This window comes from Odocoileus virginianus, chromosome 24, assembly GCF_023699985.2.
Source record: "Odocoileus virginianus isolate 20LAN1187 ecotype Illinois chromosome 24, Ovbor_1.2, whole genome shotgun sequence".
Classification (NCBI taxonomy): domain Eukaryota; kingdom Metazoa; phylum Chordata; class Mammalia; order Artiodactyla; family Cervidae; genus Odocoileus; species Odocoileus virginianus.
In genome coordinates this window covers 49,795,814-49,820,572 of record NC_069697.1, presented here as the reverse complement: position 1 = coordinate 49,820,572, position 24,759 = coordinate 49,795,814, and positions in this window count along the sequence as shown.

Sequence of the window (24,759 nt, the reverse complement as noted above, 5' to 3'; positions counted from 1 at the left end):
CATGGCAACCCACTCCAGTGTTCTTGCCTGGAGAATCCCAGGGACGGGGGAGCCTGGTGGGCTGCCGTCTATGGGGTCGCACAGAGTCGGACAGGACTGAAGCGACTTTGCATGCATGCATGCCTTGGAGAAGGACATGGCAACCCACTCCAGTGTTCTTGCCTGGAGAATCCCAGGGACAGGGGAGCCTGGTGGGCTGCCGTCTATGGGGTCACACAGAGTCGGACACGACTGAAGTGACTTAGCGGCAGCAGCAGCAGCAACGGGATCCTTCTAAGACTGAACTGCTGGTAAGAATGGGCTTTTTCTCTCTACTCTCACATTTTAAAACAAAACAGGCAGGGACTGCAGCGTTCCTGGTTTATAATTCTCTCTTTGTGCTGGTGGTGTTAGAGGCAGCAAGAGAAAACCCACCATGGGAAAACAATAGGCTCTCTCTCATCTTATCATTCTACCTAGACTAGAAGAAGGAGAGAGAGAAGAAAAAAATATATATATATACACACACACATATATATATTCACACTATATATTTATATATATACATATATATGTATATATGGGGGAGAGAGAAAGAGAGGGTGGGGAGAGAGAGAAATGAGAACTTTCCATGTAACTTTTAGTACCTGAGAAAACACCTCTTGAATTGAAATTATTTTCATCCCTCTGGCAAACCTACCCTTGGCCTTTGTTTGGCTTCCCTTAAGACCAAGTTTTATCCATCTGTGTTCTCCGGCCACCTCAGCTGAGACAATGTAAAACTAGGCCACGAATGTATAATTCAGAGGGGAAAAAATGGAGGAGATTGCTCTGAAAGAAGAGACATTTAGTAAAGAAGACAAGACAGACATGGCTTTCTTGAATAAAATGACATTTCTATTTATTTTTCTATGTCTTGAACTATTTCCCCCTGAGGCACCTTTTGGCTCTCCAGTGAAGAAGAGTTGAGGGAATCCACACATCCCCAGAGGTCTCTATTGATTCTCCAGATGTGGTTTTTCAAGGGGTGTGTTTCTCATAGGAAAAGGGAACACCTTAATTACTCAATAACTCTCAAAGTTTTACCCAAACTATGGGTCAGGTAATTTTTTTCCCCCTTTAACTGTGTGCAGCCTTCATTTGACTGTAAATTCTATTAAAAATTGATTGCTCAACCTCAGGTTTAATTTTAAGTTTTAGATGGCTGGCTCCTTCACTCACTGTATTGCATTCTTTGTCTCTTATTTACTCCATGCACTGACTGGTTATGCTGAAAGAATATGCATGAGTCCACTTCATTTTAAGGTGCCCTAATATTTATGCCTATAGGGATCCATACCCTAATTACTTCAGCTGCAAGCTTGTCATGAAATATAAACTCCAGACATGTAAATATGGCAGTTTTGCCCTCAAAGTCAGATTTGTACCTTCAGCCTACCATGGAATTCATAGTTCAAATAGATGCCTTTTTCAGCTGTTTGTTTTAAAATAAGAAGTTGTAGTCTCTTGAGTTCTAGTTTCTATAAGAAAAACAGAAGGAACACTCAGCTAATGTTTAGTATCCATATGCTTCATTAAAGTGACCAGATGGCCTGCATTTGTCAAGAGGGATGGGGGATTGTTCTTGGTTTTTTGTTTTTTTCTCTTTTCTAATTCTCTGCTTCAAAAAGTCTATCATGGATACGTTTTGTGCCTTTGCTGGCCCTCCATGCAATTCTTCACGTCCTGCTCTAAGAACATCATAACTGATAACCTACTACTTTTTAACTTGGGATTCTAGCGGGGAGAGGTCGCTGTTCCTTTGTGGTTCTGTAGTTCATTGTGGGAAAACTTAATATCAAGATCCTCATCCTGCCTATGTTTAAATTTGTAGTTTAAAGTAGGCACGATCCTGTTTTTTTAAGGGCCTACTCTGGCACACACTTTAAATCTTCAGTACTGAATTTAAATAATAAAATGTGATCTTTGATATAGTAAGCACTATAAGGAAAAATCACCCAAGATTTAGAAATGGAAGATTAGTGGACATCCTTCAGATGGAATACTGTGTTGTCTATCAGATTCTTCAGTAATTTTTCATATCTTAAGATATGGGCATCTGAGTAATTTTCTATTGATTAGGTCAGGTGTTGAAAACATGATAGTCTCAGAATCCTATTATATTCTTAAAAATGGACCACCAAATTTTTGTTTACATGAATTTTATCTATTGCTATTTGCTACATTGTAAATTAAAGCTAAGAAATGAAAGTACACATTTGTTAATTTATTTTAAATGAGTAACAAATGCAAAGATTCAGAGAATAGCAAGGAGAGATAAGAAGGACTTCTTAAATGAACAGTGCAAAGAAATATAGGAAAGCAATAGAATGGGAAAAACTAGAGATCTGTTTAAGAAAATAAGAGATATCAAGGGAATGTATATTGCAAGGCTGGACACAGTAAAGGACAAAAACAATAAGCGTCTAACAGGAGCAGAAGAGATTAAGAAGAGGTGGCAAGAACACACAGAACTCTACAAAAAAAGGTCTTAATAACCCAGGTAACCAGACGAATGATGGTGTGATCCCTCATCACCCAGATGAGTGATGGTGTGATCACTCATCTAGAGCCAGACTTTGGAGAGTAAAGTCAAGTGGGCCTTAGGAAGCATTACTGCACACAGAGCTAGTGGAGGTGATGGAATTCCAGTTGAGCTATTTCCAATCCTAAAAGATGATGTTGTTAAGTGTTGCACTCGTATGTCAGCAAATTTGGAAAACTCAGCAGTGGCCACAGGACTGGAAAAGGTCAGTTTTTTTTCCAGTCCCAAAGAAGGGCAATGTCAAAGAATGTTCAAACTACCTGACAGTTGGCCTCATTTTGCATGCTAGTAAGGTTATGCTCAAAATCCTTCAAGCTAGGCTTCAGCAGTATGTGAACCGAGAACTTCCAGATGTTCAAGCTGAATTTAGAAAAGTCAGAGGACCAGAGATCAAATCACCAAGATTCTTTGGATCGTGGAGAAACCTAGAGAATTCCAGAAAAACATCTACTCTTGCTTCATTGTCTATACTAAAGCCTTTGACAGTATAGATAACAACAAACTGTGGAAAATTCTTAAAGAGATGAAAATACCAGACCACCTGACCTGCCTCCTGAGAAACCTATATGCAGGTCAAGAAGCAACAGTTAGAACCTTACATGGAATAACTGACTGGTTTAAAATTGGAAAGGGAGTATGTCAAGACTGTATATTGTCACTTTGTTTATTTAACTTATATGCAGAGTACATCATGTGAAATGTCAGGCTGGAATCAAGTTTGCTGGGAGAAATATCAACAACGTCAGGTATATAGATGCTACCATTCTAATGGAAGAAAGTGATGAAGAACCAAAGAACCTCTTGATGTGGGTGAAACAAGAGAGTTTAAAAAATTGGCTTAAAACTCAGCTTTCAAAAAACTAACATCATGGCATCCAATCCCATCACTTCATGGAAAATAGAAGGGGGAAAAGTGGAAGCAGTAACAGAGTTTATTTTCCTGGGCTCTAAAATCACTGCAGATGGTGACTGCAGTCATGAAATTAAAAGATGATTGATCCTTGGAAGGAAAGTGAAAGTGAAAGTCAGTTGGGTCCAACTCTTTGCAACCCAGGCCAGAATACTGGAGTGGGTAGCTGTTCCCTTCTCCAGGGGATCTTCCCACCATAGGGATTCAACCCAGGTCTCCCACATCGCATACAGATTCTTTACCAGCAGAGCCCAAGAATGCCATGACAAACCTAGACAGCATATTAAAAAGCAGAGACATCACTTTGCCAACAAAGTTCTGTAGAGTCAAAGCTATGGCTTTTCCAGTAGTCAGGTATGGATGTGAGAGTTGGGCCATAAAGAAGACTGAGTGCCAAAGAACTGATGCTTTCAAATTGTGGTGCTGGAGAAGACTTTTGAAAATCCCTTGGACTGCAAGGAAATCAAACCAGTCAATCCTGAAGGAAATCAACCCTAAATATTCATTGGAAGGACTGATGCCGAAGCTGAAGCTCCAGTACTTAGGTCACCGGATGCAAAGAGCCGACTTGTGGAAAAGACCCTGATGCGGGGAAAGATTGATGAGAAAAGAAGAGGGTGGCAGAGGATGAGATGGTTGGATGGCTTCACTGACTCAATGGACATGCATTTGAGCAAACTCTGGGAGATAGTGAAGGACAGGGCAGCCTGGCGTGCTGCAGTCCATGGGGTCACAAAGAGCTAGACATGATTCAGTGACTGAAACAACAACTCCATCACCTGTTGCCACAAAACCAGCTTATTTATGTGACAAATAATTATATTTTCTAAAATAACGTGGTTAGGGGAAGAGCTATGGTGTTTTAGAGTTTTTGCAAATATCTTTAATGTCTGGCTTGATGGAAGACAAGTCTATTCTCATGTTTGCTTCTGCTGTCAATTGACTGCAGTGTGGTTTTGGTTGAAATATATGAATTTAAAAAATAGCCCCACACAGATTTGTAGTGAGGAAAAGGAGGAGACTTTTAAGAGCCCTTTCATATACTGTTTGATGTTCTTCGATATTACACCAACAGTTCACAAGTGATAGTTTCTTAAAGGTTAGTTGCAGTGTGAGATCTGAAACCATACTAATAAACTTTTCAAATGTTCCTTAATTCATTATCCTATCTTGCACCTTCAATAGATAATTTATCTTTTCCTGATGACATAACATCATGCCTTAGTCTTTTGGAAAATATAGGTATGTGGTTATATGCAGATTTTCTAAATGTTGGCGTATTTGACATCTACTACTAAAAAAATCAAATTTGTTCATACTACTCCCAATCACATTGGCCATTTTTGCAAACGGATGGTCTAAAGGAAGCACAAGTTCGTTGTGACTTGGAGGATAACTTTAAAATGCCATTAGACCCCAGAGAGCCCTCTAAAATATATTTTCTTAAAGGAATTATTACATAAGTATGTATAAAGTATATAAAACTATAACCTCAAAGGTATTTGTGACAGCATTGTTTGTAGTAAAGATTGAAAATAACCTTAGGTTTTCCTTAGTAGATAACCTGATAATAAAGTGTAGGAACACAAAAACTGGTTATTTTGCTTATTAAAATTTTATATATATATATATATATCCTTGGTGGCTCAGACAGTAAAGCATCTGCCTGAAATGCAGGAGACCAGGGTTCAATCCCTGGGTCAGGAAAAGTCCCCTGGAGAAGGGAATAGCAACCCACTCTAGTATTCTTGCCTGGAGAACTCCATGGACAGAGGAGCCTGGTGGACTACAGTCTATGGGGTTGCAAAAAGTCACACATGATTAAGTGACTAACACTTTCACTTTTACACACACACACACACACACACACACACGCATGAAAAGATGCATTGGGTTGGCCAAAACATTCATTTGAGTTTTTCCATAACATCATTTGGAAAACCTGAACAAACTTTTTGAGCAACCCAATACATGCTCTATTGTAAAGTGAAAATTTTTATAATAAAACAGCATTATAGTACGATCACATTTATAGAATTTTTGTGTACATGTATTGACATAGATGGATAGAAAAAGTTTTGGAGGAGATTCTCCAAAATCTTAATCATAAATATCTCTGGGTTGAGAGGTTTGGGGGCTTTTCATTCTCTTTGTAGTATTTTGATTGCTTGACTTTTCTTAATAGAAGCATGTAGCAGTTTTTACAATCAGAGAAAACAGTAACATTATTCTATTTTTGGAATAGGAAAGTTTTGTTCCTTAAATTAGAAAATATACATGTGTTTTCATTTTGACAGTCAGTGTTGGCAAGAGTTCAAAATGAGGTGCTGTTTATGTGCCACTAGTAATTATTAGTGCAATCTTACTGACAAGAAATTTGGCTTAACATTCTTAAAATTTTTATACCTGATGATCCAGCTAGTTTACCTCAATTAATTAATCCTACAGAAATACTCAGAGACTTGTGTAAAATATAAATGCCAAACAATAGGAAATGATATGAATTTATTATAGTTATCTATTTGATAGGCTACCATGCAGAGGATGTTATGAATGATTCTTAGAGTTTTGCCTGTTTGAATGTGTATGCTGCTGTTTGAATATGTATGCTTCCTTCCTTCAGGTAAGGAAGGAAGCAGAAGTTGAGAGATGGGGATCATAAGCTGTCTTCCCCTCTTGGCAGCTCTGTGGAATATCTTTCCTTTTTATTCCTTCCCTTCCTTACTCCTATTTTGACCTCTAGTCTCCACTATTCTTGGTGTCTAGTTGCCACCTCCCTCCCAGCCCATCCTAAAGGAGATCAGTCCTGGGTGTTCATTGGAAGGACTGATGCTGAAGCTGAAACGCCAATACTTTGGCCACCTCATGCGAAGAGCTGACTCATTGGAAAAGACCCTGATGCTGGGAAAGATTGAGGGCAGGAGGAGAAGGAGACGACAGAGGATGAGATGGTTGGATGGCATCACCGACTCAATGCACATGGGTTTGGGTGGACTCCAGGAGTTGGTGATGGACAGGGAGGCCTGGTGTGCTGCGGTTCATGGGGTCGCAAAGAGTTGGACACGACTGAGTGACTAAACTGAACTGAACTGATTATTATTGGTCCATGATTCTAGGTGTTAGAATTACAGGTCCACACCTTTCTGATAATGTTTTACTTCTTAGACTCAGAACTACTATTTCAAAAATATTGAAAACAGGAAAGACTCATTTTAATCCACTTTATTACAATAGCCATTTCCCCTGGACACAGAGATTGGTTTAAAGATGAGCACATGACTCAGCTGCTGCTCAAATGGAAACTCTGTCTTTAGCCTTTCCAGCAACACTAGAGGTGGATGAATCTGGTTTTCCTGGCGGCCGTGCTTCTTGCCATAGCGTTTCACTAAGTGCACATGTGTGTTAAGTTGCGTCAGTCATGTCTGACTCTTTGTAACGCTATGGACTGTAGCCCACCACACTGCTCCGTCCACGGGATTCTCCAGGCCAAGAATACTGGGGTGGGTTGCCACGCCCCTTCCAGGGGATCTTCCCCATTCAGGATCAAACCCACGTCTCTGAGGTCCCCTGCATTGGCACGCTAGTTCTTCACCTTTAGTGCCAATCCCTGGGAAGCCCTTATTACAATATAAAGAAGTATAAAAATAACTATGAAGAGGCCAGAGGTTTTCATAGATACCAGAGTAGATACCCAGGCTCATAGATAGCATTTTACTTTGAGAAAATAGAAAGAATTAAGTATTTAATAGTTGTATGTCTTTTTAAGTAACGTGAAAGTCACTCAGTCATGTCCAACTCTTTGGGACCCCATGGGCTATACAGTTCATGGAATTCTCCAGGCCAGTCTACTGGAGTGGGTAGCCTTTCCCTTCTCCAGGGGATCAAGCCCAGGTCTTCTGCATTGCAGGCAAATTCTTTACCAACTGAACTGTGAGGGAAGCCCGTGTCTTTTTAAAGGATGGTATAAATATACATTTTCTTCTCTAGTAAAACTATTGAAAATTATTTTAAAAATACATTTTTTAAGTACATCTGAGTCATTTTTTGGACAGTTTTTTAAAAAATATCCGATTTAAGTTTCTGTGCACTCAAGAGCAACCATAATAGAACCTAAAGACCACTAAACTCATGATACAGCAGACATGGGTTTTCAAGGCTATCAGCTAGAAAAATTTCTCATGAGTAAAATAAAATTGATGATCTACAGAATCTCTGAGTCTTTCTCTAATATCATAATAAAAGGGAAATTCTCATTCTATCCAAAGGAGTACATTTATTTTTCTTTCTTTAAAAAAGTAAAATTCTGTAATTCCAGGTTAAGGTAGAATAGTATGTATATTTTGAATAACAAGTGTATGAGATTTTATTTTTAATAAACAAAGGGTCTATATTGAATTTCTAATACAAAATTTTCAATCTTTAATATTAGAATGTATTTTTGAAGCCAAGCCCAGCTTTGAAGATAGGTTTTATTAATACATTCATAGAAATTATAGTTTTTTATTTGGCTATGCCAATATAGGAGGAGAAAAAAACAATAGACTTATAACATTTAAAAAGCCAAGTAGAAAAATTTTTCATCATAACAGTAACTTTTTTATCTTAAATAATCTTTCATAATTTTTAATTATAAAATGATCTTTACTATCCAAAAATATTCCTATACCTCAGCTATTAAAAGAAAGTTTTAGTACCTCTGGACAAGGTTAGGTTTATTTTTCATGTATTCCCATTTCATTACCATGTTTAGTGGTTAAATCTAAAGAAAATTTAAATAGATCCCTCACAAAAAGCATCAGTAGCAGCAACTAAGTATAACAGTAACAAAAAACTGTCTCTCTCTCTCTCTTTCACTAAAGGAACTAGTGAAAAAATTCTGTTTTAGTTTCTTAGTTTCTTGAAATCTCTGATTATGTATTTGTTGTTGTTTAACTCATATGATTCTTGGAGGTTTCAAAGTAATGTAAATTTAGGAGGAAATTTCACAGAGTTTGGAGTTTTGGTTTCATATGGATTCACCCACTCTAGTTATATTTGAGTTAGGTTTCATATGAAACCAAATTTCTAAACAAGACCTACTACTGCCAATATTTGTATAGGTTAAAGTAAAAAATATTATCCCTAATGATAAAAAAGTAAGCATTATGCATTTCTCTTTGCACATAAAATCCTAATGACATTTGCAACTTTTGAAAGAGCTGCTTTTATTTAAGTGTACTTAGCTAAAAGGTTGGTTTTATACTATTTCAGCATCAGTAAAATGGAAACAAACCTAATTTAGTTCCATTGAAAATATAAGGTCACTTATTATGGATCAATGAAAAATTATACATTATTATCAAAAAGTGTGAAATCATACATATATCATCCACCTAAAGATAATTTGAATACTATTGAGGATTTTTCCAAAAAGCACTTTGTTTTGTATTAATGCATAATGTATATTGGAGCATGTTTTTTTTTTCTCTCCAATACATTTGTTTTTATATGTTAATATAAAAATATTTTACTTTTCAGCCATATCTTTTATAATATCTTACTAAAAAAAAGTTCGTGCAAACCTGTACAAAGTGTGATGGGATGACAAGAGAGGGAGTATTTACAATAAATTCATTAATTTACAAAATATTTTATATTTACAAAATTATTTACATACAGAGTCTCATTGCTTATCAAGACAACTCAATTGTGCAGATATTATCTACAGTGATCAGATGATAACACTCTGTCCAAGAGAGATTAACAGTTGCTAGTTCAATGATGAATTTGAAAAAGGCATACAGCACTCCTTGACCTCTTATCGAATATTCTTTTCACTACACACTCGGGGACAAGATCATTAACTCAGATGCTGGAAGCCATCACAGTGACATGAATCCTTGATCATAACTGACCCAAATTATTCTGATCTACAGCTGTTTAAATTAAAATTCAGCAAATAATTGCTCAGCTTCATTTTCTGCTGACTGCAAAGACCTGGCCTTAGAGGGCTTGAAAAGGGAATCTATTACTCAGAAAATAAAGAAAAACTTTTATCGAATTGAATTAAAGTGATTCATTTCTTTTTTCTTCTTTAAAGATCTTTTCATTGATTGTTATTTTTAAAAATCCCTTACGAAATTCTTTATAAATGAATAGGGTTGATTTTGCTACTTGCTTTTTTCCTGCCTTGGGGTGCTTGGAGCTTTCTCCCTCTTCACGTGTACGTTCCCTTCCTCTGCACACCTGTTCTCCAAGCTTCTTTTGCTCATTCTTTCCACTTTATAATCTCTTTTGTGCTCACTTAAGATAGACTTACTGAAAAAATAATTTCAGTCTTAGGGTGGGGTGTTTAAAAGCCAAAGTTTAAATAATAGAGTAGTGTGTTAATATAACAATCTTCTAGTATTAATGCTGCCTTTATAAGCACATATTGAGCTGAGAAAATTATTTTAGTGAAATTTTAAGTCAGTTTCTTCATGCTCTTGACCAAAATCTTTTGAGATTTTACCAAGTGTGAAGGTCTATCCAATTCTGGGATTTAAAAGATGATAAAGATCCAGTCCTTGATCTTCAGAAACCTTGAACTGAATAAAATCTTCCAGTCGAGTATATTGGCATGTTTATTTATGTTAATTTTTAATAAGTCTTTGATTTAACCATCACTCTGTGACTGTGACAGTCCATATGATAGAATTTCATTGGTTACATTAAATTGGAAAGGAAGGGATGAGTTAGATAGTAGATCACTAAGCCTTCTTGGGCAATAAAAATGACCTTAAAGAAGAATTAATTGCTTGCACTGATGCAGTTATGTCAAATTTTGCAGAGCCATAATTAACTATGTATTAAAGAAAAATCACAGCTCAATTTTCTGACATTCTGTCTGATTGGGTTAAATTCTTGTCTTCTTTTTTCAAAATTGGTTTGAATTTCCCAGCCACTATCAATGCAAAACCTATCTCAGTTCATAAGGATAATATTTTGAAGAGATTTATATAAAGCATCCATACACATTTCAGTATTTAGGATTTTCCTCATAAGCATTTTTTTAGGTTAGCTGATTAAATATTAAAAATTTGCCAAGCTATATAGTAGGATTTTTTCCCAAGGTTTCCAAAGCATGGTTACTGAAAACAGTGAAACTTTATATTTCATTGGCAAAGAACTCTAAGGATTTAAACCTTTAATCAAGACTTTCTAAATGCTCAAGTTTATAAATTGTTTATGAGTTTACCAGGCCTCTCCACCCAAATCTGTTCTGCTTGAGTGTAAGGGCTGGTTTTCTGCTTGCAGTATCCTAGACAGTGCAGGCTTCTATGCTTCACAAAGGACTGAGATGAGAGAGGTCTGATCATGTATAGAAAAGCTGAAACATTATTGGCGTGAATCCACTCGAAGGGACTGGACTTTTACTTGAGAAGGAGTCTGGAAATGTGTTTTCAATGACATTCTATCTCCTCTTCTGCTTGTCTCTTAAAACCCCTGCCTGTCTCCCACAGCTGGTTAACACATACACTCTTCCAGGACAGGCAGGCAAGCACAAGGTTTGATTAACCGCCAGCTTTGTTCCAACACAGTTGTATGAGAGCTGCATTCATGAAGCTGATGCCCTCTTTCTGGCCCTGCTGCAGAATTCCAAGTGTTCTTTCCAGATGACTGTGCAGCCTCAGCCCCACCAACAGGCTGGAGTCTTCATCCGCCCAACAAAAGAGATGTCTGCTTTACTCTGGAATGTTAGCATGGCATTTCTAATTAGGACAATACCAAGATTCATGCAACTGGATCTATCTAGGCAGAAGACAATATTGTTAGGTAAATAGTGGTTATGAATGCATTTTTGTTGGCCACACATTCTAAGCAGTGATATATAGCTGTATCTTATCTTTAGCATCAGAATAATACATTCTTTCATTTAACCATTCAACCCCTTATAAATAAACTCATTTGTTGAGCACCATTCACTGTGTTTGTCTCTGGTAGGTGTAGGAGATATGGAAACAAATAAGACATGTTTCATTTCTATAGGCCATGGACCCATAAATGATTATTGATGAGAGAGATGAGGGAGGTAAGTCTAAAGATAATAAAAGAGTCCAAAGTAAACAACATTGCCCTGAGAGAGAAAAGACTGTGGAGACAGGAAAGGCTTCACAAAGGAGGGGGATTTGAGTGGAGCATGTGGTGTTTGTTTATTTGTTCCTGTTTCTTATTGTCTCCTAAAATGAAGGAAATTTTCCTTACTCAGTTTAATGTTCATAGTTTTAGTTTTACATCAGTGATGTCTTTTTAATTCCCATGACAAATGCCATGGTGTGTGTGTTATTCCCTTTTTGCTTACAAGAAAGTTTAGCTTCAGAGATTGACTTACTCATGGTCACGTAACTGGAGAAACTGGAGCTGAAAACACTCCCACGGCACCAATTCTCCTGCTTTTTTCCACCAACACACTGCCTCTATTTGATGGTATTTTGGCTTCATAGACATAATACTTTGTGACTTAAAGTCAGTTCATGCCTGGTTATCAATGTGATTTTGGTTGACCCAGATGCTGAGGAATTTGCTTTTGCTTTTGATTGCAAGTATTACAGGAACAAAAAAAATTGCCCAAGGCATGACATTTGTACTTGAGTGGTTTAATTCACAAAACATCTTAAGATGCAGCTACTCTGTTTCCATTTTACAGATAAGCAAATTGAAGTTTGCAAACTTGCAGTTATAAAGTAATTTACCCCAAATTGAATAGTTACCGTATAGAAGAGCTTAGATTTAGTCTTGGTATTCTGGTTCTAGAGTTCACCACAGTGTTCTAAATCTGATGAGTCACAAGTTGAGTCCACCCCATGGTTGTTCAAGAATTAATGAAACAGATGATTCAAATTATCTGGCAACCTTTTCCAGACTTTTAAAAATATAACATAATTCTACTATATAAACCTGAAGAGAAAGTAGAAAAGATACTGGGACACCTACACTCTGCTTTTTTCCAACTTACCACTTTATATCTGTTCTTTTTAAAAACATGAGATGATGTAATAATTTCATATGACACATTTCATATTAATGATAGTTTTCCAGACATCAAGCAAGTGTATACGGGGTGTTAGATGCCCTCACATCCCTTTTGCTCAAAGTGTCAGAGAGGTGCTTTCCCCCCAATATAGGAATGCCTTGTCTCTATCTGTTTGGTTCATCTCCTCAATTTGGCTAGGAACTAGGAGAATCTATCAGACAGATTCAAATTTGTTTTTATTTCTCTATCCCAGAAGGGCTTCTGGATTTTTCTCTCAAAAGCATTTAGGAAAAAGAAGAGAAAAGGTGAGAGAAAGGAGAAAAGTAAGAGAGAATATAAATTCCAGGAGTCTGAGAGTAAGTATGCATGTTTTTGGATTGATGGCTCAGAATTGTGTTCCATGGAGTGCTAACTCAGAATGTGGTCATTTGGCTGAATCACAAATGACTGAATCCCCAGAGGAACATTATGATTGGTGTGATATATCACAAAATCCTAAAAGTTATTGATGAGAAGAATTTCTGTGGAAAAGTCAGCTATTTAGCTCAGCAGAGGCTCTGGTTCTTATTCACTGCTTCAAACAAAAAAACAAAATACAAACACCCCTATGACATTTAGAATGGACTTTGAGAATATATTTTAAGATTACTTTTAGAATATATATAATCTAAAATTTTAATATTTGATTAGTTTCTTTTCCTTAGTGTCATGCTTCAATAAAATATTCATGGACAGTTACAGAAGGAGAAGGGTAAGCAATCCAGATATGCCATGGAGATTCTTGTTTCTCTTTATTCATGTGACGAAGATTAAGGATCTAAGGCTATCTAAAAAACTAAAGAGGCACTGTTTGCCCCAGTTGAAAAGCCAGATTTCATGGCAATTATAGTTCATGGATTAAGTAGAAATTGAAGAGTAAGGGGAATATCAAGAAGTCCATACACCTGTTACAGATGGATATGGCAGCCTGAGTGTGGGTGAAGTTACATCAATCAGGAACAAAGAACGAAACTTTCTAAAAAGAAAGAACACCATCAGTGGCTTCTGCTTGATTTAATCTGATACCTTGTACTGAAGGTATATATTGTGTTGAAAAGAAATTATTTAAACAGTTCTGATATGCAGTATATGGTTCAGACAATGATCTTATCTTCTGAATATTAAAGTCCTTTTCTGAAGATTTATTTCCCATCCCAATGGTCAAACTAATAGTGATTAGTTTACTAACTAGGTAATTCAGGTAATTCATTAGTGTAAAATGAGCATGCCTCACAAGTTTACTTGATAATGATAAAATGTCCACGTTCTTAACCTCTTATTAGAAAATTAATTCTAAAAAATTTAGTTGTATTTCCTTGTGCTGCAGGATATGGCATAAATCAAATATTATGTGGGAGTACTGTTAATGCAGCTTCTTTTTCTCATCTTCTGAACTGGCTGAGTGCTTCATTTTGTAGGGTTGGTTGGCTCTTGGAGAATGCTTTCAGCAAAGTGCATAGAATACAACAGTGTACCTTGCTCCCCTAAAACAAAAATGCGTGTATATATTTAAAATGAACCTAAACAGCTGGCAAAATAGCTACTTAGAAGTATTTTCTTTTAAAATGACTAAGGTAAAATACAACATGAGAATAACTGCATTGTTAATAACTGAATTACAATTGGTTTCAACTTAGCTCTTTTAGAATTGCAGAATTTTATTTTTACTGCCTTTATATCAGAATCACTTTGGAAGTGTTATTTTAATATCGAAATATGTATGGTAAGTGCCAGTCCCAAATGAAAAGAAGAGCATTTTTTAGCATTACTGGGGCGGGGGGGGGGGGGGGTCGGGCAGGTGAGAGAGGCTGTGATTGGGGAGGAATAGAGATTGACAATTAGATAAATGTGATAAGCAAGGGAAACCTTTAATATAGCATCCAATTAGTGAATTACTGTGCTGTGCCCTTCCAGAGGGACTGGAAGGACTGTGTCACATGAAATCTCTAGAATAATGCATTCCCTGGCTAAGGGGGTGAAGAATCTGCCTGCAAGGCAGGAGACCCAGGGTTGATCCCTCAGTCAGGGAGGTCCCCTGAAAAAGGGAATGGCAACTTACTCCAGTATTCTTGCCTGGAGAATTCCATGGACAAAGGAGTGTGGCCAGTTACAGTCCATGGGGCCGCAAAGAGTTGGACATGACTGAGTGACGAACACACACTTACATTTTTGAGGGAAGATTATATTGAATCTGGTTGAAGAATATTGTGGTGACTGAAGCAGGAGATCAGCAAAGACTATCACTGACCTTGATTGCCCTTCATTATCACCTCTGATTCTAAGATTTTGTGAGAAGTGGCTAATCCTCTCTGCCTCCTTGCTTATAGCCTTTCTTTACTTTTTGTTTGATAAAGAATTACTTATGTCGCTAATTCACTACTTGGCCTCTAAAGGTAACTTGATATTGTGTTTGTACACAAAAATAAAGCTGTTAATGCTTGATGCCTTTGCTTGAAAATGGTTTTCACATGTTTTCTCATTTCCTTTTTTTAAGATTTATCTTCTAACTGGTGGTGTTTTCACTTCAAAGTTAAATTATTTAAATCTAAGAAAAAGTGAATTGTTTATTCAATTAACAGTGTTGGCCAATGGCATGTTTATGGGGAGGGTTGTGTTCTTCCCTCTTTCTTTCTATCTTCTCTTTCTTCTTATAATTCAGAAAGGAAATGGCCGATGGTGATAGCTGAAATGTAATGTAATATACTGTTTCTTTGCCTGATGTATGCGTGACTGCCCTCTGTTGGATGAAATCAGTTCTGCTCTAATATGTTAGACTGTCTTGCCCTCTAGTGGTTTATATAGAAGATAGTGATGAAGACACTGGAAAACACTGCATGAAGGATCAATTCTTTTCTTCCCAAATAATTGATATTTTCACAAATTTCAACCAAAAGCCTGATTTAATAATAATTATAATTTAAGATGTAAGAACTCACCCTGAGTGTGCCTCACATTTCTTTTATGGATATATCAATGGGGTCATTAAGTTAAATGAGTGTGTTTTATAAGGAATGTGAAATTTATGGTTACTTTTGATCCCATAACTTAGTTTATCACTTCTTTAACGGAAAACGTCTAATAAGTCACTTTTTGAAAATGAAATTTCCTGATCTGAAATGAATTGCATTTGCTATGACTGAGATTCTATCAATGGAAGCAGAGACAAGCAACAAATCTTAAAAATATCTGTGATTTTTAACTTTTGAAAACATCCTCACTTTTGAAGAAAAAAAAATCTGTGACATAAAATCTGAAACCAAGTTGCCTATTGTGAATTTACTACCCTTTAAACTTAGTTGGAACATAAACGTCATAATTTCTCAGTTAATTAATTCCTTCAAAGTCAATTGAGCATAACCTAGTTTTCCAGCTCTCAGGTGAGAGAGCTGGAAATAACATTCTCCCTCTTTTGTAGCCTACCGTAGTCAAATTTGAAGATTCCGATAGGGTTGAGATTTGTTTCAGAGAAGAGACTAATTTTTTCTGTTTATTCCATCACTCTCATTGGGCCTCCGTTGTGGCTCAGCTGGTAAAGAATCCGCCCGCAATGCAGGAGACCTGTGTTCAATCCCCGGGTTGGAAAGATCCCCCGGAGGAGGGAACAGCTACCCACTCCAGTATTCTGGCCTGGAGAATGCATGGACTTTATAGGCCATGGGATCACACAGAGTCGGGCACGACTGAGTGACTTAAAGTATCCGACTCTTTGTGACCCCGTGGACTGTAACCCACCAGGCTCCTCTGTCCATGGGATTTTCCAGGCAAGAATATTGGAGTGGTTTGCCATTTCCTCCTCAAGGGCAGCTTCCTGACACCGGGATTAAACCTTGGTCACCTGCACTGCAAGCAGACTCTTTACTGACCGAGCTGCCAGGGAAGCCCCCCACCCCCCAAACAGACAATCAACCGTGCTGTGCTTGGTCGCTCGGTTATATCCGACTCTGTGACCCCGTGGACTGCAGCCCACCAGGCTCCACTGTCCACGGGGATTCTCCAGCAAGAATACTGGAGTGGTTTGCCATGCCCTCCTCCAGGGGATCTTCCCAACCCAGGGATCGACCCCAGTCTCCTGCATTGAGGGTGGGTTCTTTACCATCTGAGCCGTCAGGGAAGCCCTGCCACTCTCCTGGCTCTTATGTATCAGTTTAGCAATTCCTCTCTGAATCTCCAGGGTCGCGTAGAGTACCAGAAGCATGGTGGACTTTTAATAAATCTTTGCTTATAGCGCCTTTTCTAACCCTCTTCTTTTGCCTCCTCTGGTGTCCGTGAAACCCTGCAACCCTATTATCAAAACCTCTCCTGAAAGGTACATCAGGCATGCATGGTGCATGCTAAGATGCTCATTCGTGTCCGACTCTTTGCGACGCTGTGGACTCTTTGCTACACTATGGACTGAAGCCCACCAGGCTCCTCTGTCCATGGAATTCTTTAGGCAAGAATACCGGTGTGGGTTGCCATTTCCTCCTCCAGGGGATCTTCCCAACCCAGGGATCGAACCTGCATCTCTTATGTCGCCTGCATTGGCAGGGGGGTTCTTTGCCACTAGTGCTGCTTGGGAAGCCCTAAATCAGGCATCCATTGCCTTAAAATAAAGTCAGTTGTTTCTTAGCCTATGAGTAAAAATATACAAAGCCTTCTCTTGAGTTTAAAATTGAGGACTTACAGCTATATACACACATAGATAGGTAGATAGAGGATAGATTCTAGAGGAGAAAGGGTGGCTATTTATAGACCAATGAAAGAGATTAGAGATTACCATGTAGGCATTTATGTTCTTTCTTTAAAAGAATATTTGGTCTTCTCACTTTATAAGACTATATTCCTTGAAAAGCAAAGCTACCTCATCTGTTCTGTTTTCTTTTTCAATCTAGCGTTCATTCTTTTATTGTCCCCAGATCATATTTGCTCATTTTAAAGACTGTGGTTTGGACACCAAACAGCTGAAACTGGAAATAATTAAACCAAGGAACTCACCCTTCCTTGTCTGTACCAGCAGGAGTGACATCTGCCAGGTAAGTCCTACCAGTCGTGTAGAGCTGGTGGCGGTCCTGGTTGATTGCCGTGTGTGTTCTGATGAGCTGGTGCGTATTCGTAGTGTCACGATCACCACCGAGCAGCAGAGTTTTCATTTGTTCACACCAGAAACCTGCGTGTGCTGCTCTCTCTTTCTGCTCAATTTTACTTCCTCTGATACTGAATTCTCAGACGTATTAGACCTAGTACTCTTCATATATGCTATTTGGTGACTTCTAAAAACTCCAGAATAGAGTTGATCACAACTTCATTTGTGTTTTTACTGTACAAAGTAAACAGCCTTATTCAGGCGCTTACCAATGTCTAGCATAATTCCTGAGCACTGGAAACTTTAGCTGTGAACTTTTTTTTTTTAATTAAAAAATAATTGTTAAACTTGCCTTGTACTTTACAATTTTTACCCTTTTGTTCTTTTGGGCAATTATATTTTAGTCAGATGTTATAGAGTCTAACTAGGACCTTTTGCATTTTATCTCTTGTCTACCTTTCTATATATCCTAGATTTTTTTTTTATATATCCTAGATTTTTAAAAATATTCTTTCATCTTTCAATTAATGAATTCTTCCAACATTTTTTTAATTTCTAGAAGCTAATTTTTGTTCATGGGGTTTTTGTTGTTGTTGTTCATGGATTTTTTTCACAACATATGAATCTTGTTTTCAGTGTATTATATCTTATTTAGTCTCTCTGAAAAAAATATTTGATTTTAAACAAACTCTCATCATCATGGTATACAAATTATGTATTTCTACTGATTTTCCTCTGTCATGTTGCATATATCTTCCAATCTGTGTTGAAGACTGGTTTTAAGTTCACATTTAAGAAGGGGTGAAATAGGAAGGTCTGTGTGTATAAAAAGTTCAGTGGACTTCATATTACAGGAGTGGATGTGAACAACCATTAAAGTAGAAAAAGCCTCCAAATGCCAGAATAAGGAGAGTTTGATTCTATAGTTTTACATTTAAAATGTGCTTATGATCCAGAGATGTATGATGCCATTTTTTTAGAGAGATGAAATGTGCTTTCTGTCCACTGCTGAGTCTGGTAATGGGTATGGCAAGTGGTGGTGGGAGACTTCTACTGTCTGCTCACCTCTGTGTCTCTGGGTCAGCATCGTTTAAGAGTCTCCGAGAGCAAGTTAAATCTCCTCTTAATCCTGTTGCCTACAGAGATCTTTCCACTCATCCCGTCTGTAGCTGCTGCCATTCCTCACCCTCTTCCCGTTTGTCGTCTTCTAAAATACATGCGTTTTTTGTCTGTTGATTGCATCTTCATCTATTTCTTCAGAGCTGTGAAGTGTATACCTCTTTGTTTTCTAAGCTATCAATTTAGGAGGTTGTAGGGATGAGAAGTGGAGAAGGCAATGGCACCCCACTCCAGTCCTCTTGCCTGGAAAATCCCATGGACGGAGGAGCCTGGTGGGCTGCAGTCCATGGGGTCGCGACGAGTCGGACATGACCGAGCGACTTCGCTTTCACTTTTCACTTCCATGCACTGGAGAAGGAAATGGCAGCCCACTCCAGTGTTCTTGCCTGGAGAATCCCAGGGACGGCGGAGCCTGGCGGGCTGCCGTCTATGGGGTCGCACGGAGTCGGACACGACTGACGCGACTCAGCAGCAGCAGCAGCAGCAGCAGGGATGCAAAGAGATACATGCTTATGGTCAGACCACCATTTTGAAACAGAAATCCCAAGAAGGACCAGGAGAGACAATACCAAACACGTGTACTGCCCTAGTGATGAGACAATGAAGAGTGGCAGAAAGCAGTGCAGCGGGACGTATGTTAAGTCCTGTTATGTTCATCTGCATCATGCTCAGTCCTGTCTGACTGTTTGCAACCCCATGGACTGTAGCCCACCAGGCTCGTCTGTCCGTGGGAATTTCCAGGCAAGAATATTGGATTGTGTAAGCATTCTCTTTTCCAGGGGATCTTCCCGACCCAGGGATCAAAATTGCGTCTCCTGTGTCTCCTGCATTGCGGGCGAATTCTTTACCAGCTGAGTCATGTCATGTTCTTAAATCCTATCTATTGGATTAAATACACTAACCTTATTTAAATCTCGTAATAAAATATTAGAATTAAACTACTGCCTCGGGTCATCTTGCCAAACTTCAGTGTGGAGGTTGGAATTCCTTCTATGCTATTTCAGTCAATGTGATTCCCAAATATACTTAGCCATCCTTACTGAGTACCTAATGAAGCAATGCACATTGTTGGAAACTTCTACTTTGTTAGAAACTTCTTCTAATAAAGAAATAAATTCAGCTTCTCTTCTCGTTTCACCCACTAATTCTAATCTATCCATTAAAAACTTGTGCTTCAGGGAACTCTGTGAACACTTGATATTGTATATAAAAATAATTTTTAAATGTGCCTAAGAACACTTTTCTGGGAAGAGGGTCCATTGGTTTCATTATGTTCTCAACTTAACCTACAAACAAACAAAAGACCAAAAGTCATGGGTCTCAAAATGGTCCAGACAAAGTTGGCTTCCTTTAGTTTCTGGCAGCTCTTCAAATATCCAAGAATAACTGTAATCCATTTTTATTTTTGGTATTTATACAATGAAAGCTTCAAAGTCGTTTAAATAGCATGATGCTGCAGCTAAATAGGATTCAGATTTTAAGGAGCTCAACTTAAGCTTATTATAAACCTGTTCATGTCCATACCTATAAATAAAAAGAGAAGTCAGCTAGTAAAACAAGGCAATAAATGCGGTATACTCTAAATGGTGGGAACTAGAGGTTTGTTGTCTTTAAGAAGTAGGATGGAAAAAATAGTTCAGGGAATTCTCTCTATGCTCCTGTATTTAATCACTGCACCTGTAAGCTTTTCAATAACAAAGGATAAGATCATATTAATGGGATTTTTGCTTTCACTGACAAATAAATATATCAGCATTATTTGTTAAAATGGTTGTAAAATCATTAGCAATTTTTAAAAAGCATATGATTTTGCTTTGTTATTAGCATGGCTTTATGAGAAGTATCACAATTATCAGAACTTCATGAGAACTTGAAATTTCACTAAGAAATTTCATTTTTATAGCATATAATCTTTCTTTGTTAAATTATTAAAATGAAAAATGATACTTTTAGGCATAAATTTTATTTTATTTTTTATTTTCTTAGGCATAAATTTTTAAAAAGTTAGATAAAACTAAAATTACATGAACTATCAATACCCAGTATATCAATGCTAAGATTTCGGTGTATATATTTTCAGAATAAAATCCCATCTTTCTTGACATCTTTATTTATCATTATATTATGAATGTCCTTTCACAAGAGTGAATATAGATCTGCCTTTTAATTTTAATTATAATGTATTATTCCATTGCTTATATGTATTACAGTTTACTTGTAACTGTTTAAATAAACATTTTGTTTCCATTTTTTGCTTTTATAAGCAGAAGTATAATATAAATGCTATATATATAATTTGGGTATTATACATGTCACCAAATTTCCTAAGACCAATTTATACTTCTACCCAAAGGAAATTAGAATCTTCCCTCCTTTTGCATACTCAGGCTAAATCTGTTAGGCAAACTGTGTATATTTCTTTGTTTTATGATGCTTTCTTTGGGGAGAGTACTTCAGTGCAAAAGACCACTGTTTCTATCGCGGTAAAAACAGGGTCAATGTGAGTTCTCCTGGTTTTCGAGGCTTGTGATTCTATGAATAATAACAGTTATCGTAAGAAGTCTGCAAAGAGCCTATGGTTTTGGAATAGCCTTTGCTTGATAATTCAAAAAGATGAATTCAATCCATCTCTATAAAGAGAAAATATATCCTCATACTCTTATAAGGATGGAAGATGCTGTATAAACATCAATACCTATTATAGTAAATTCCCAATTTGAGAGCCATGAGGATGAAAAAAAAAAAAAAAAGGAAAAGACTGAAGAGAAAGAAAGGATGGATGGCTGAATTCATAGATAATCCAAAAGCTTCATTTTGGCCAATAGCTTATATGAATATCTCACACCTGATATTTCCCTCCAAACTACTAACAGTGAATTATTTAAAATAAAAGTAAAAAATGAAAATAAAGTTGAAATTAAAATTAAGTGGTGTAAAATAGATCTTTTTTATAACACTAGCTTGAAATAGTTACTCATAAGCAGAAAGTATTTAAAAGAGGATAGAAAGAACAAGGAGACCTCAGTTTAGATAAGTTGACAATGAATCATTTCCTGAAAATTACATTATCATGCTATTCAATTATTCAATAATTATTTAGAAATCATTCTATTTTACTCATAGTGTATCACATATAAAAACCCAGAAAATGGAGCTAATGGTGTTTAAAGTTGTTTAAAAAAAGAGTATTTTTCTTTATTGTATTTTAAACATAATAACCAACACTTAGTATATTAGAAACTGAAAGGAAGTTATGATTATATATATATTATTTCTTAAGACTCAACAGAACTTACATGGGCTTTTAAAGCTGAAGTTCAACAAAAAAGGCAGTTATGTACCTGAAGTATGATGGAATTAACTTAATTTGGATTAATATTTTCAGAATAATGTTAAGTCCATTTTTTTCTATTTCTTTTTTTTATGGTATGTATTTCACAAGGTTGTTTGTGATGTTAAGTGAGATACCATATTCATTTATTTATTGTATTTTTTAATTTATTATTTGAATGGCATGCAGGATCTTAGTTCCCCAACTAGAGATCAAGACCACGCCCCTTCCAGTGGCAGCAGGGAGCCCTGACTACTGGACCACTAGGGGTTGCCACAAACATTCAGTTGAAAGAACACCCACAATATCTGCCAAGTGCAATAAAGGGAAGCCTAATAAAATGAGGTCTGCCTCTCATGGGCTTAAGTTTTCTAAGTTCCCTCCATCCCACTAAAGCATCACTTTCTCATTGACAAAAGATTGCTGACAAATGTTATCACCTCCTCCTGTTACATATTATCTCATTTTCCTTGTCCTTCTGGATTTATACTCTTTTAAAAATACATTTACTTTTATATTAGTTGGATTATAGAAAGAATAAAGATAAATTATTTAAGCCTCATCTCTTAACCAACACTCTATTAAATTTATTTTCCTTAATATGAAAACATTTTCTTATCAGATCATTTATGCAGAAGTGGGTAAAAAATATATATTTCCAGCCAATATTTTCTATAAAACTGGGCAAAAGATATTGAACTAATATTTCTTAACATCATCTTTATTCTTATGCTGGAAGTGGGAATTCTCCACAAGCAAAAGCAGTCAGTTAGAATAAGCAATAGGAACAATTCACAATCTTTTCTATTATTTAAATTATTGTTCAGCCGATCTCCCAAGTATTTAATCAAAGTAAAACATAAGTAATAAAATCTCCCAATTACCCCTTTAATTTTGCTCTAAGTAATGAATACAGTTACTGCAAAATATATAGCTATTGTTATGATATTGATAAGGAGATTGTTGAAGATGTCATCATGTCTGGAAAAGTGACCAGAGACGTTGCTGGGGGCTGCATGTAAACTAGGTGTGAGGGTTGATTATGGACGAAAGTCCCAGAAAAGGTGTCTGTGATAGTATTGAGACTTGCCTTAGCTACCAAAAAGTAACATTTTGTGTTACAGTTTTCCATAAACACACCTTTGTACTTGAAATCACTCTAGGTTGAGTTTTAAAATCTAATCCATGTGGCAGTATCATAATAGGTGGGATTGCTTCTGCTGTCTTTTGCCTCAGTTTGGGTCACACTGGCTTAAAAAAAGATTGAAGTTTATTTCTACCTATTATGATTAAAACCCTAAAATGCAAAGCACACTGTAAATTAGATTTTCGATGCACTGCATTTTATAATAACAATATTTGTGGAAGATTGTGAATATTAGAAAATGAAGCCACACTTTCACAATTGGTTTATTTTCTGTCTGGGCTACTCAGCTGCCACGTGGCAACAGGGACAGGAAAGGGTCTCTGCTGCAATGGGAGAGACCCAAGCCCCATCCCTGGGTCGGGAAGACCCCCTGGAGGAGGAAGTGGCCACCCACCTCGGTATCTTGCTCGGAGAATCTCATGGACGGAGGAGCTTGGCAGACTACAGTCCATGGGGTTGCAAAGAGTTGGGCACGACTGAGTGACTTGACTTAAACTTACGGAAAGGCAATTTTAAGGTTAAAGCAGACGGATTAATTCTATTTCTCTGTGAAAACTTAGAAATGCAATATCAGAAAGGTAGTTGGTTCTCAAACTCGTAATAATACCGATTTTCTATGACCATTTAGAAAGCAGCTTTAAAACTTCAGTTTTGTATTAAGAAAAATTTTATCTGAACTTCTGACTTACTGCATAATTTGGGAACTTGGTCTGGAATCATGAAATGTCCTCCTATTTATATATGCAATAGCCTAGATTCCTGTTTACTTTGTCTACTTTCTTCTTCTGGCAACCACTTGGGGCTGGTATATGAACAAAGAGAACATGAGGCATGATAAATTGAATAGGAAGCATACATATACTTGGTGGATTTTTTAAAATGTTGTAGGGTTGGGCTATAAAAAAATTTAAGAACATAAGGTCTTGTTATACTGGAAAATTTGAGAGTTAATAAAACAAACACTAGGAATGTCATCACTGATGTATGCAAATAAATTCTATATGTAATGAGAATAATGTTAGAAGGTCTATGTGGCATGAACTTAAAGAAAAATGAATTAATTTGATTTAATTAATTTATTGTTTTGCTCAACCATTAAATAAATGTTGCATGAATTCCTTACCATGTGTTAGTCTTGTGCTAGGCCTTGCAGAAAGAATAAAGATGAATAAAACATGTCTCTTGCCTGGGGGCACTCACAGTCATGGTCTAGTGAATGATAATAAAAAACTAACTACACAAAGACAAGGATTTGTGTGATCAATGTGTTGGGAATTAAAGTCTGGTAGGCCGTCCACCCCCAATGGTTGATTTATTGATTTTTACCTTATCTTATTCCAGAAAGAATGTTTTAGGAATGAGATAGACACAATGAAACAAATATGAAAGCTGGGGTGTTAAGGAAAAAAGAAAACGTAACTCATACAAAGGTAGAAATAAATATACATCTCTTTTTCCAAAGGATAAACTAAAACCCAGCCAGGCTGAAGTAGGTATAAACAAAGAAAATATTGAGAAAGGAGAAGAAGAGTGGAATGTTGGCTTCTTTCAGATTGGAAGAATAGAACAAAATGTAAGTATTTCAAGTATTATTAA